This window comes from Lissotriton vulgaris, chromosome 9 (genome assembly GCF_964263255.1).
Source record: "Lissotriton vulgaris chromosome 9, aLisVul1.2, whole genome shotgun sequence".
In the NCBI taxonomy this organism is placed as follows: Eukaryota; Metazoa; Chordata; class Amphibia; order Caudata; family Salamandridae; genus Lissotriton; species Lissotriton vulgaris.
In genome coordinates, this window is record NC_141697.1 from 929,443,841 (window position 1) to 929,457,537 (window position 13,697).

The window sequence follows — 13,697 nt, forward strand, 5'->3', positions numbered from 1 at the left end:
TTGTCTGGATGTATTGTGCAGGAAGGTGTTCCTTCCTGCAAAAACTAATCCTGGCTGTAATGAAGACACTCTTGCACCATGGCGTAAGGCTGTCTGCATTAATGCTAAGCTGCACTCAGAGCAAGAATGCACCATATATTAGCAGATATGATGCATGCCTGCCCTCTCACTGTCACGCACCACAACACAGCAAGTTGTCTTGCTGCATTGCGTAACTAGTTAGTAAATAGGCTCCAGAGTTTCTAACTCAGAAATGATTATACAGATAGGTTAGTGGTCTAGTTCATGGCCCCAGCTTAATTTGCCCAGTTTTCCATAATTTCCAACACACCCTATCTTCATAATTTCTAGTACATGCAAGTGTGTACGGGGTATGTAATCTGCCCTATCTCCTCTTCCATGCATTCTTTCTCTGACTGACTGGTTTGTCTGAGCTTTATTCACCTATTGATCTACTGCAATTATGGAGCCATCTTATCTCAAGGCAATCACGTGTACGTTCTTACTCAGTGGACTGTTATCTCTCAGTAAATGGCTAACTTATTGTACTCTTTTTCATATTATGTTTTCGGGATCAATGACACAATATTGTTGTAAATAATATTGTTGACAAAAAAGTTGTCAAAAATAACATTTACCAAAATATCGTGCTCCTATACTTATAAGAATAAGTAACAAAATATTGTGAAAAAAATATCGTTCACATTGATATTGTCCAAAAACATACAAAAATATAGATTTTTAGAATATCAATAGAGTTTAAAGTAGTGAATGTTAAATATTTTAACGTATACATTTAATATAATGTACATTTTATTGTTTCCACTAATATGTAATACTATATTGTATTGTATTCTAATTTCATTTACGTAGTACTTACTACCCCTGACGAGGCGTCGTATCGCTTTTTCGGCGAGTAGCACGCTACTCCGGAACCCATAAAGGATTAGTGATGAATCAGTATAGAGAAATATGAAAGTGATTTGAGTGATGGATATGTTAGTCAGTTATTTGGATTGAGAGGCGTAGTAGAGGGATAGAAGAGGGAAAAAGATTTGCATTTATATAGCGCTTGCTACCCTTGATGGGGTATAGAAGCACTTTTTCGGCGATTAGCACGCTACTTCGGAACCCTTAAAGGATTAGTGGTGAATTAGTATAGTGAAATTAATTTGAGTGTTGGACATGTTATTCTGTAATTTTGATTGAAAAGGACAGTGGGGGGATAGAAGAGGGAATGATTTAGATTTTTTGTTTGTTTTGGAGCTCATTGTAGTGGGAGGAGGCTTGGAATGAGTAAAAGGGAGATGGAGGGGGATGAGTAAAATGGAGGTGGAGGGGAAAGAGTCAGTGGGAGGATTTAGAAAGGCCTATTTTGGGGATCTAAATAGTAAAAGAAGTATGAGATGATGCAAGGAGGGGTGGAGTCATTTAAACACACACTTATATGTTTTTGTGTTTATATGTATATATACATGTAACATAAATAATACAAATATTTATTTTACATATTAATACTATGAAAAACATTTCATATATATATATATATATACATATACACACACATATATATATATATATATATATATATATATACACATTCACACTCAAAATACATAATCAAACAAAACATAAACAATTTAATACCACAATATATTAATTCATTTAGGCAATAAATGAAATATTAAACATTTAAAACCCCCAAAACACATTTACTGAACATACTATAAACATTGAAATAAATTTAAGAATAAATAATGTAAAATATAAAAACAAACAATGCTACAAAATCTATTTAACCAATATTATAAAAACAATTGGAGTCTAAGAACATTAAATATACAGATCTCACTCCAGTTTAAGCAGCTGTAGGGAACGTGTTGGACTTCGGAGGCGATGGATTAACTGTGCCCACTGCAGTCAGTACAAAAGTAGAGAAAGCATTGGACTTCAGAGGGGAGAAATTTCCTATTCCCATTTCAGTCTAAACAAAAGTAGGGAAAGCGTTGTACCTGGGAGGGATTAGATGTATTATTCCTACTCCAGTAAGCAGAACAGCAGGGAAACTTTTGGGACTTTGGCAGGGTTAAATGTAGTATTCATACTCCAGTCTAGGTAACAGTAGTCAAAGCGTTGTACTTCGAAGAGGTTCAATTCACTATTGCTACTCCAGTCACTACAACAGTAGGGAAAATGTTGAACTTTGAAGAAGTTAAATTAACTATTCCTACTGCAGTCTAAGCAACAGTAGGGAAAGTGTTGGACTGTGGAGGGGTTAGATTTACTGTTCACACTACAGTCTAAGCAAAAGCAGTGAAAATGTTTGACATAAAAAGTATTACATACATTAATATAAATCCTATTACATTATTTAAAAAAAATGTAGCTTGTACTACAAAGCATTACTAAATTAGAGTACATAAAAAATAAGCATATTTTTAAAAACATATATATAATTATTGAGCAGAATTATTATAGGAAGAAACTTTACATCTGGGCCGGAGGCAAGATGGCGGTCTGTCCGTAGACCGCGATGCAGCACTACGCCGGAGCTCCGCTTCGCATGGAACAGAGTGTGATATATTCCTATCCTACCGGCGTTCTCTGAACGGAAAACCTCTACGGAAGAATGCCGCTCTGAAGGGAGATTAAAGAGCGAGTGCCGAGCAGAAGGGGACAAAAAAAAACGGCAGACTCACTTAAGATGCATAGTGTCCTTCATCTGTTCGTCTGTTCAGGAACAGCATGTCATACTGCGATGGGCGAGAATCCTCTGCTGAATATGTTGAGCTCCTTGAGCTCCGTTGCCTGCTCCTCAGTTGGACTGCAGGCAAGGTGCTGGGCGTGACCGTTGATTCACACAGCTGTTCTCTGTTCCGCCAAGCGCTGCCTGACTCACGGCTACAGGGGAAGCAGAAGCGGCAGGGAGAGCTCTGCTATCAGCTTGTAAACGAAGAAAGCGAAGAAAACTCTGGCAGAGATATATTATGCTCCTTTCTGGCTGAAGTATTACAGCCTCTTTTTGGACAGATAGTTTGGCGCCGAATAAAAACCCAGCTGCTGCTAGTCTGTAGTGAACTGTTTACATTGAAATCTACTTACGAAATGCCTTCTAAAGCTTCATCTGCAGCTGCAGCACGCACCAGGTTGGCAAAAGCCGCTAGAGCTCTGCGTGAGGCAGAGCAGGAGGAGATGCAGCAGCAGGGGGAATCCTCGAGCAGTACTAACCCCCCTGCGAAACCCAAAACTCAGAGACCACCTGCTGGGGAGAGCACGCCAAGGCAAGAAGCCTTGGCTGCCAAAAGGAAAATAAATAAAGAAAATACCCAGAGCATGGCCCTACCTGGCAATACAGTTATGGATATGCTACTTAGGAAACAGGGGGCTCCTGCCTCTCCCGCGACCTGCATACAAATACCCACAGTAGAGAATCAAAACCTGGTCTCGCAGGAATCACCGCTACAAACTCCTGAAGGCATCGGGGGTAATCCAGACTCTATCTCCAATATTGCTGAAGGACAAGCAATGACTGCAGAGACTGCCATATTGACCCCTGACATTCGAACTGTGAGTATTCCACTTACTGAAACACAGGAGAAGTCATATGATGCTGATACTACTCAGATGGCTGAAAAACAATCTATGTCTTTTTCTGGGGTGGGTGCGAATATAATGGGGGTGCAGGAGGACGTAAGTGAAACAGCACCAATCTTATCTGTTGCGCCGGATGGGGCAATAACCTCTTTAATAGCTTCAACTACATCTGATAGCATGGTCACAGCTCCATACCCTGATGAACTCACTAACGGAGGAGGTAAGGGGATGCAACCAGAGGGACATCATATATCTAATTTGCAAGGGGCTACCCTAGAACCTGATACGGATCGTAGCGAGGTCTACTCATTTACTGATGAGGCTGGATTAGATAGTGAATTTGGTGGGGAAGGACAAGGAAATTTCGGACTCAGCGGGTCTAGCTCAGAGTCAGAAGATGATGACGAGGACGAGGAAGTAGACTCGGAATCAATGGGTATCATCAGTAGTGAAGGCAGTGAGGCAGAAGACGCAAGGACTAACAACGTGAGATCTAAACTGAAGCCCATGACTAGGCTAAGCCAAACAGGCTCGGGGGGTCCTCTTCAGGCACCTGCCTTACCTTACCCATCTGCGCAGGCTGCGGACTCCGATTCTGGAGGACCCAACATACATGGTATCTCTAACACTGCCGTAGAGACAATCCTACAGGCCATCGCCGCTCACAGAGAGGAGACTGCTCAGGATAGCAGGCGATTACGGGCGGCTATCCGCAAAATGCAAGGTGTGGTTAAAAAGTTATCGAAATCATGTAAGCAGATTGGTATAAGAATGGCGGAAGTGGAATCAAGGGTTCTTTCTACAGAAAATGAGGCAATGGCCAATACGGAAAATATAAATCTCCAAGCAGCCGAGCTAACTGACATTAAATGGAAGCTCGAGGACTTTGAAAATCGCCAGCGCCGCAATAACCTACGCATACTTGGAGTCCCAGAGAAAATGGAAGGGGAAAATGTACTCGCTTTTGTGATTAGGTTATTTAAAGAGTCATTGCCCGAATTAACGGATTGGAACTGGGAATTCGAAACCCAGCGTGCCCATCGAATGCCGTTCAATCCTCCTGCTAAACCCGGCCCCTACCCAAGAGCAATACTGGTTTATTTTGGAAATTTCCTGTTAAGGCAAACTATAGCTGAGAAAGCCAGGCCGGATCATAAACTGACATTCCAAGAGATATCATATTTCATGAGACCTGATTTTTGTCATGCAACGGTTGAAAGGCCCTGGCGACTACGTATGTTAATTAAGCCTTTTCAGGAGAAAGGAGCCCAGGCCTATCTGAACAATCCTGCAAAACTTAAGGTTGTCAAAGGGGGTCTGATAAAAAATTTTGTATCCGAAATCAAAGCTCAGGCCTTCCTAGAACAGATGAAGTAATCAGTTCTGCGTGACTATGTATTAAATCTTAGCCCTTTCAGCCCATAAAGGATGGGGATTATAATCTATTGAAAAACCGCATATCTCTCTAATCTAAGACCAGCCTATAAACTAACTGGGCGCGATTTGCCCATTTGAAGGGCAACAGGATATCACCCCTTAGAACTCTGGTTTCAAACGTTTTTTTTTTTTCTCTCACCTTGGGCTCTTGAATGAATTTAATATAGTAATCAAAGGTTAAGGTAGTTAGTTTGTTGCATGTTGCATGTTGTTTTTTTAGACACTCTGTTTATTATTACTTAGCATTTTCTGTTTTCAATGAAGATAGCGGAAGCTCTGGTGTTGTTCTGCAGCCATCACCCAGACTCTAATTGAGTCTGATTGCCTCATAGATTGGGGGGGTGGAGGGAGGGCAGCGGGTAGATGGGTCTACTCGGGGTGGGGGGGGAGGGAGGAGGTGTGCAAAAAATTAGAAAATACAAACCTAACTGGATGGCAGTTGCCTCACAAATGAACATAGAGCTTGCAATGAAGATAATTGTAGAAAAGAAGGAAACTATATCAAGTATTAACACTAATAAAGGAATAAGTTCTACACCAGCTCAGATTATCCTATACGACAATGGGTAGGTTGAGTATTAAAAGTTGGAATGTTGGAGGGCTCCTAAACAGTGAGAAACGCAGGCGATTGGCTGAGCTACTTGGTTTAAATCCAGTGGATGTAGTATGTCTCCAGGAGACACATGTGCCTTGGGATAAGAAATCTTTATTAAATGTAAGGGGCTATAATTTGGCAATAGCTTCAACCCAAACGTCAAATATTAGAGGGGTGGCAATATTGACCAAGACAATTTGGGGGAGACATCACGTTATCTCTCCGACCCCCACGGCAGATGGGCTATAGTCAAGCTCACTCTTGGTATTACTATATGCAATGTGTATGGATCCAACGATGACAATGCTGCTATATTTGAACACTTAGAAGCAGAATTAGCCACCTGGCAGGGACCCTTAATTATATGTGGGGACTTTAATATCTCTCTTAATCTCTCACTAAAACCCGGTTCTGTGACAAAATATGTGGGCCGAAAACCCAAAGTGTATAAAGCAATTAAAAGGCTAGTCAACAGCTTTGGTTTAATAGATGTCTGGGCTCAAAATAACAAACAGGATCCAGGGTACACTTATTTTTCGCACCCGCATCAGAAACATGTACCTATAGATTATATTTTTGTTACCCAGGAGTTAGCCCCTCAGTCTTCGATTGTTAAATGTCCCCAAATAATATCAGACCATAATGCCCTCATCCTTTCTACTGAATTTGACCCCCCGCAAAAGCAACGTAGGCACTGGTCATTCGATCGTAAACTTTTGGTTAAGTCTGAATACATTATGTATATCAAGAAATGGACAGAAGAATTTTTTAATATGAATCGTTTCAGTTCTTCAAGAAATATTGTGTGGGATTGTTATAAGGCAGCACTTAGGGGGGAAACTACTAGCTATCAAAACAGGATCCGAAAAAAACAACTTAATGAACATAACCTGAAAATATCCGCCCTAGCTAAAGCTGAAGCAGATCACACCAGACTAATTTCTTTGGGGCAGGACGCCAAGCAATTAATGTATCAAGTCATTACATTGAAATCTGAGATTAACACAACTCTTAGCCAGAAAGCGGCGCAAACATATAGGGCCCATAGAAAAGATCTCTATGAGAATGGAGAGAAAGTAGGCAGACAACTGGCTCTAACCACCCGGCAAACAAATGTTGCCAGTAATATTAGTTCAATTCAGGAGGGTGGTCAAACATTTACTAAAGCGACTGATATAATACAACTATTTCAGCAATACTATCAAAGTCTATACACTGAAGACCTAGCTACCACTGACACTCAAATAAATCTGTTTCTTAACAATTTTCTTGATAACGATAATGGAGAGAAAGTTCTCGATGAGGCTACTCGTGAAGATCTGGAAGGGGAAATCTCCATCGAAGAAGTATTAACAGCACTTACTTTGTTACAAGCAGGAAAAGCAGCGGGCCGGATAAAATTCCAATAGATCTGTATAAAATGTTATCTGAACAACTAGCCCAAATTTTGCATGATCTTTTTCTAGGGATACAATGGAATGGAGTTTCTCCTGCATCTTGGTCTGAAGCCAGTATAGTTGTATTTCCTAAGAAAGGAAAGTCACCGGAATTTCTCACTTCATATCGCCCCATATCCCTTATTAATTCGGACTCTAAGGGCCCAATGTAGGTAAATCGTTTTTTCCGATTTCAAAATACCGAGGCGGCCCGAATCGGTATTCTGAAATCGGAAAACGAGATGTAGGAAAAAAAAAACGAAAAAATACCGATTCGTACGTCATCGGTATTGTGATTCGATACGTACCGAATCGGCACGGACCGATTCGGAATGTACCGAATCGGCTACCACCGAATCGGAAATTGCCGATTCGGCAAATACCGATTCGGCAATTACCGATTCGGAGTTCGGAATACACGAAGAGGAGGCTCTGGAGCGAGATAGCTGAGAAGGTCAACTCAGTAGGTGTCACCCCCAGGACCCTTGATGACCTAAAAAAACGATTTTATGACATCCGCAGCCTGACGAAACGCAAGATGGCTGAGCTGCAGAGGCAAGCTGCACTGACTGGTGGAGGCAGGAACCCGGCGCCACCCCTCACTGAGCTGGAGGACTGGTGTCCAGCACCATCGAGAGGGAGTGTGTGACAGGAATCGGGACCCTGGATAGCTCAGCCAGAGCTACAGCTACAGGTAAGAAGCATGCGCATCATGACACACCCTACCAGACACCTCCCCTTTAGACACAATGCACAGCCAAACCCCAGCCCAGTACTGTAACCAACATACAAGAGAAAAGCATCATGGTAAATGTAGTCAGCAGAAGTTGGCAAAATATGGCAGTGCAGAACCACAATATAGAAAACAGTGGAACACATTCAAAGGATATGCAAGGACATGTGCAATGCTTTAATTGTAGTGACTGTAATACATCGGCACTCAATTCACAAATGCTTCTTTATACCTAGGGGCACCATCAGGCGGAGGACCACAAGCTACTGAGTCACCAGCACCAGCACCAACTTCCAGTGCGGTGGCAGGGCCTAGCACAAGTCAGGCTGCCCTGGAGGAGGAGGAGGAGGAGGACAACACCATTGGCCAGGGAAATGAGGGAGACCTGGTAATTGACTACGCATTCCTTCACTCCCCACAAATGTCTGGCACACCCCCATTGCTGTTCTCCCCTGAGAACTCTCCAACAACGGCCCACCCTGCACCTACCACATCTCCTGCCAGGAGTATGGTTGTGGCTCCACTCAACCCTATCCTGGGAGCAGCGGGTCAGGCCCCAGCCACCACCACAACAAAACCAGTGGCACCCCAGCCCACACAGCAGGGCGGCAGCAGCAGTTCCCGGAGGCGTGCCATTTCCAGCACTGCACCGGCGGCACGGGAGGGCAGCGTCTTCCAGGGGCTTGAAGGCAGCATGGTCAAAATCCAGCACATGCAGGCAAAGTCCATCATGGCCTGCCAGCACCAGCTCCGCCAGCACAACCTGCAGATGGGCGAGATGGTGCAAGGGTTTAAGGCTTTTGTTGACACAAACAAGGAAGTTGCTGCAGGTCTTGGCAGGCTGACCACAGCCATCACACAGCTATGCGGAAGACTTGACGAGCACGAGCACTCGCGCAGGCGGGATGCCCGCATGCACAACCGATCTATTAGCCGCCTTGCTGCTGCTACCGCGCAACTGTGCCAACGTGGGGCTAATATGGAGGCAAGCTTGACACAAAACACCGCTGAGGTCACCAGGGGAATGGCCCGCATAACAACAGCCATGAAGGCAATGATCATTTCCAACACTGCGGCCAATCCAGCCCTGGACCTGGGGGAGGCTGGGGACAGCAGCAGCCGCAGCAGCCCGGCCAGCGCTGTGTCGGAACCGCGCCGGAGCACCAGGCGCTCTGCAGAAGCCGCAGGACATGCGGAAGGGGGTGAGGCACACCCCAGTGGGGCTGCCAAGCGCACCAAAAAGTAGGCTTGCCAGGGCGGGTGAGGCAACCCGGACCTTTGACATTTGTTTTCTTTACTTTGACATTTTATTTTGTTGCACATCAGTGCAGTAACGGTGTTGCAACATTATTAAAATTTGCTTTTCCCCACAACCATTTACCTGTCTGTGCATCTGTACTCACTCAGAAATAGTTTTCTGTAATCTCCTCACGTCTGTATCTGCCATCACTTGGCGTAGACACCCCAGCAGGTTGTGTTAGTGGCACAGCATCGTCGTCGTCATGGTCCTCGTAGTCAGACAACTCGACCTCAGTGCCCTTCTTCATCGCAAGGTTGTGCAACATTGCACAGACAGCTATGATCTTGCAGCAGGTGATGGGGGTATACTGCTTTGCACCTCCACTCTTGTGCAGGCATCTGAATCTACTTTTCCAGATGCCAAAGGTCCATTCAACTACATTCCTTGTGCTTTTGTGGGCCCGGTTATACCTCCTTTGGCTGGGTGTGGAGGGGTTGAGGTAGGGGGTGAGTATGAAAGAGCGGAGGGCATATGCACTGTCGCCTGGAAGGAGAAGGGGTAACATTACTCACATGCATACATGTATTACACTTAGCTACTTTGTGTTATGGGGGTCTGATGATGTGTCTCACCTAGGAGGTATCCTTCACCAAATTCGCCAGCCATCAGCCGTGCATAGATGCCGCTCTGTTGAAAAATGTAGGAGTCGTGGGTACTCCCTGGGAATTTTGCTACCAGGTCTGTGATGGTGCACTTCGCATTGCAGATCACCTGAACGTTGATGGTGTGCGTAGACTTCCGATTGCGGTATATGTATTCTGTCTCAGCTGGGGGGCAAATCGGAATGTGCGTGCCATCTATGCAGCCAATGATTTGGGGAAATTGTGCCATCTGGTAGAAGTCAGCTTTAGTTTGTACCAGTTCTGCGTGGGTTGCAGGGAAAGAGATGTATTGGTCCATCCTGTGTATCATGGCGTCAAGGAATGTGTGGAAGAACATTGACAGGCTGCTCTGGGTCACCCCTCCTACCGCTGCAACTCCACTTTGATAGCTGCCAGACGCAAGCAGGTGTAAGCTGCATAGCACCTGGACGTGCGCTGGGATGGCGTGTGCCCTTGGGGTGGGGTGGTCCAACAGTGGTTTGAGGTCCCAGATGAGCTCCAGAATGGTGTCTGAGTCCAGCCTGTACCTCTGTAGGATCTCTGCCTCTGTGAGCATGAACAGGGTGATCCTCTGTCCGTAGACCTGTTCCTCTCTTTGCCATTCCCTCTGTCCTTCCTGCTGTAGCCGTAGCCGCCTTGCAATGACATAAAAAGCTGCCATCCTGCAAGTTGCAATGCATTTTGGGTCTATTTTTATGGGTTGGAGTTGGTTACCACCTGATTGTAATCCATGGTAAATACCGAGTGAATAATACCGATTTAGAGCCAAAATCGGTATTTCTGTGCTTCCCTACATCTCCCTATCTGTCCGAATCGGGGATTTTCCCATTCGGTGATTCTACCGATTCGGTAGGTTATCCGAATCGGCTTATTTCCGATTCGCTGTCTCTACCGAATCGATACATGGACCGAATCGGAGTAATTCCGATTCGGTGTCACTACCGATTCGGTACATGGTCCGAATCGGAATTATTCCGATTCGGTGTCACTACCGAATCGGTACATGGACCGAATCGGTATTTTTGTCCGAATCGGTGTGTTACCGATTCGTTACATTTCCGATTTTCGGGATGTACGTATCGGATTATTTTCCATTCGGTAGTCATTCCGATTCGGTTTTTGTACCGATTTGGACGTTTTTCTTTGCCCTACATCTCGATGGCAGTATACCGATCGGTAAGGGCCCAAAATCGGTATTTTCGGCCGTTACCGATCGGTAACGACCTACCTACATCGGGCCCTAAATTGTTTGCTAAAGTAATGGCCGGTAGATTAAGCAGGGTTATTGAACAGCTGGTCTCCCCTTGGCAGCATGGTTTTGTTCCAGGTAAAGGGACTACTGATCACACCTGCCGGGCTCTGGCCCTTTTCGATGCCATTGCTGTTAGGGGAGGGCAGATGTCAATGATCCTGTTGGACGCCGAGAAGGCCTTCGACCGGGTGTCATGGAAATTTCTCTGGGCGGTTATGGCAAGAAATAATTTTGGCCCCAAATTTCTAAAAGCTATGACATCTATGTATACGTCCCCCAAAGCCAAATTACAAATTATGGGTTCCGAATCTGGTCAGATTAATATATCGCGGGGTACTAGACAGGGCTGCCCTTGTTCGCCACTATTATTTGCGCTTTATATTAATCCACTTATATTAAAACTCTTAGAGCATACACTTATTACCCCCATCCTGAGCCACTCATTTGAGACCAAAGTATTAGCCTACGCGGACGATATCGCGGTCATCACCGCTGATCCAGTAGTGGCCATGCGCGAAATCGAAGAATTAACTCTGGAGTTTGGCTTATACTCGGGCTACTCCCTGAATAGGGGAAAGCCTATTATACTGGCTACAGCCAATACAGTGTTTAGTGATCAAATAAGGAGTCATAAAGCCACCTATTTGGGAGTCACTTTAAGCCCTGATACCAAGCATATCGTAGCTCTGAACTATGACCCTCTCATTGCCAAGATTAAACAGGACCTAGATCGGGTCAATAATTTACATCTCACGATCATTGGAAGAGCTAACTTTCTCAAAATGAATGTTTTACCCAGATGTTTATATCTTTTTCGTGCAATACCGTTAGTAGTAGAGTCAAATTTATTAAAAACACTCGACTCACTTATGTCGAAACTTTTATGGCAACACGGAAAGATTAGGAGATCGCATAAACTGCTCTCCCTCCCTATAGAAAGAGGGGGACTTGCGGTTCCAAACTGTACCCTGTACCACTGGGCTTCAATCCTAAAACTCTCAACTCCTATGTTTTGTAATAGCAATGGAACTACACATGTTGATATCGATTACATTCCTTCAATATATGAGCTGGTTCTCTGTAAAGAAGCAAAGGGGCTCTTCCTCCAGGTAATTGACACTAAGCATATGAAAAAGAAATATAAGGTGGAAATTATGTTAAGCGCTTGGAAAGTCTGGGAAAAGGTTGTTAAACTCATACAACTTAAGAAACTTAACAGTTATACGCTTTTATGGAAACATAGTACTCTTTGTGCACCATCCTATGTGATAGCTAGAAAATGGGAAAGGATTGGTATAACTACAATTAGCGACTTCTTGATTAACGATTTTGAAACCACTTTTAACGACTTGAAACAGAAATACCAACTCTCAAATGGTGACTACATTAAATTTGCGCAGGTAATAGCGTATTAAGGAGCAAAACGTCCCTCTATTTATTTGGGGAGAGTAGAGATAATTGAAGCCCTTAACAATACAAACACTAGAATAGGAGCACTTTATAGGTTACTCCTAATTAATATGTCGGATGACCTGGAAAAAACAGAAACTAGCTGGGCTACAAAATTAAACAATCCTGACGTAGATATTGATAGGATATTAGAGATGAGCCAACTTTTGATTATGGCCAGTAACTTAAAAGCCCAAATATACAAAACAGTCTTAAATCTCTATTATACACCCACCAAGCTGTTTCTATGGGGGAAAAGGGAGAATGACATCTGCCCAAGATGCTCGAAAGGTCCCGCCACCCTGATACACATGTTTAGTAGCTGTCCTTCACTTGTGTTAATTAAGAACATGCTCTCGAATTTCTGGGAAGAGCTTTTTGGGCACAGGGTACCAGATTCAGATACACTCTTTGTCTTAGGATTCTATACTACTCTAAAATTGACAAAAACAGAGCAAAAATACTATATATTGGTACCGCTGCCTTTAGAATAATTCTGGCAGCTCGCTGGAAGGAGCAAGAATCTCCTAGTTTTCAGATGTGGCTCTCCCGTTTTCTGGCAATCTATAGCATAGAGACGGCTATATATACTACAAGAGGAAAGAGAGCAAGGAAACATGGGGAGTCACTCTGGCTTCCTATAACTAATTGGAAATCTAAACATAATCCTATGACTATATAAGGCTCTAAGATCGCTCCATTCCAGCTGCTTGCTCTGATGCTTTTTGATATATTTCTGTTATTCATTTTCCTTTTCCTTTTAATGAATTTGTAATGTCTTGCTTTATATGATGTATTGTATAGATTCTGTCCGGCTCTGCCTGTATTGGGTTCGTAATAATAAAAACAATAAAAAAACAAATTTAAAAAAAGTAAGAAACTTTACATCATCAAAAATATAAATTTCCCATTAAATATAGTACTTAAAGCTCGTTAGATCAAAATACTTTTAAAAAGATTCATCATTTTAGAATTTCATCCTTTGAAAGCATGACAGTATCCAAACTTCAAACTAGACAAAGTGCTAATAATAAAGTGCAGTGCATTCCGGTCCTTTAAAATACCAAATGTCTTTACTCTAATTTATGGAATTTAAGATCTCATGCTCCATCTATATACATTAAATATTACATCTAGTCTAAAAAATGCAATCGACCTGTATAACAGAATACAAAATCATCCTTTCTAATGACAGTACTATACATGTTCAATAAAGTGCAGAAAAAGTGCTTTTAGAAATTTGACAGTTATCATAGTTATACCATCTGGCTTAAGTCTGCTTCTGACTTGCTAATTTAT